The following is a 1,076-nucleotide window of genomic DNA, read 5'->3' on the forward strand; positions in this document are numbered from 1 at the left end:
CGATTGTATGCAATGTACTAACGGATGCGATCATTCCAGCACTAATGAACCGGATCCCATCATAACTCCGCAGTTAAGCGTACTTGCGAGAGTAGTACTAAGATGGGTGACTTCCCGGGAAGTCCTCGTGTTGCATCCCTTTTTATTTTTATTTTTTCTTATAACTTCTCATTTTTGCTTTAAACAACTAGTACCATTATAATTCAATTTTATGCTCTGTTGAGGTCGTTCGATTATTTTTATTTTGTTCAAAAAACTACATAGTAATCGTATTAAGATGGATGCGTCCCCGGAAATGCTATGTTGTAGTTTATTCTTTATTAGTTTCGATTCCAAAGACACTAATACGTACGGAACGCCGTAACTTTTAAACTGTGAGGACCTATTTCGCCGATAATACCTTTTCGGAAAGCTCTCAAAAAGTTACAAAGTGGCGATCGGTCTTCGTTTCATCGAGTCTCATTTTTGACCCCAAGTTTTGACGTTTAGGGTGTTTCCATGAGGTTTTTGTGATTTGGAAGAGATTAAAGAATCAAAAAAAATTTTCGAACATGATTTACGTGTCTTTACCGAATAAAAGAGCACGTTGACGCTGGCTAAAGCGGTCAACATACAAAGTGGGACCCACTACAAATGATCTCTTGAATCAGCGGTAAAGGATATATGCGATTGTAGACAATGTACTAAAGGATGCGATCAAACCAGCACTAATGCACCGGATCCCATCAGAACTCCGCGGTTAAGCGTGCTTGGGCGAGCGTAGTATTAGGATGGTGACCTCCCGGGAAGTCTCGTGTTGCATCCCTTTTTATTTTTTATTTTTTCTTAAAACTTCTCGTTTTTGGTTTAAACAACTAGTACCATTATAATTCAACTTGTTGCTCTATTGAGGTTGTTCAATTTTTTTTTTTTGTAAAAACTACTACAAAGTAATCGTATTAAGATGGATGCGTCCCCGGAAATGCTATGTTGTAGATTAGTCTTTATTATTTTCGATTCCACAGACGGTAATACGTATGGAACGCTGTAACTTTTAATCCGTGAGGACCTATTCTGCCAATATTACTTTTTCGGAA

At 37.9% G+C, this 1,076-nt stretch overlaps 1 non-coding gene and 1 pseudogene across 1 annotated transcript; both read left to right on the top strand.

Annotated features, from left to right (window-relative positions):
* Nucleotides 1-22: 22 nt before the first annotated feature.
* LOC111829224 lies at nucleotides 23-139 on the top strand (annotated as a pseudogene).
* Nucleotides 140-688: 549 nt separating this feature from the next.
* LOC111829001 lies at nucleotides 689-805 on the top strand. Its single transcript, XR_002832641.1, has one exon. It is a non-coding gene; the product is annotated as a 5S ribosomal RNA (ribosomal RNA).
* Nucleotides 806-1,076: the final 271 nt, after the last annotated feature.

The sequence above is a fragment of the Capsella rubella genome, unplaced genomic scaffold, assembly GCF_000375325.1.
Source record: "Capsella rubella cultivar Monte Gargano unplaced genomic scaffold, Caprub1_0 scaffold_514, whole genome shotgun sequence".
Taxonomy (NCBI): Eukaryota; Viridiplantae; Streptophyta; class Magnoliopsida; order Brassicales; family Brassicaceae; genus Capsella; species Capsella rubella.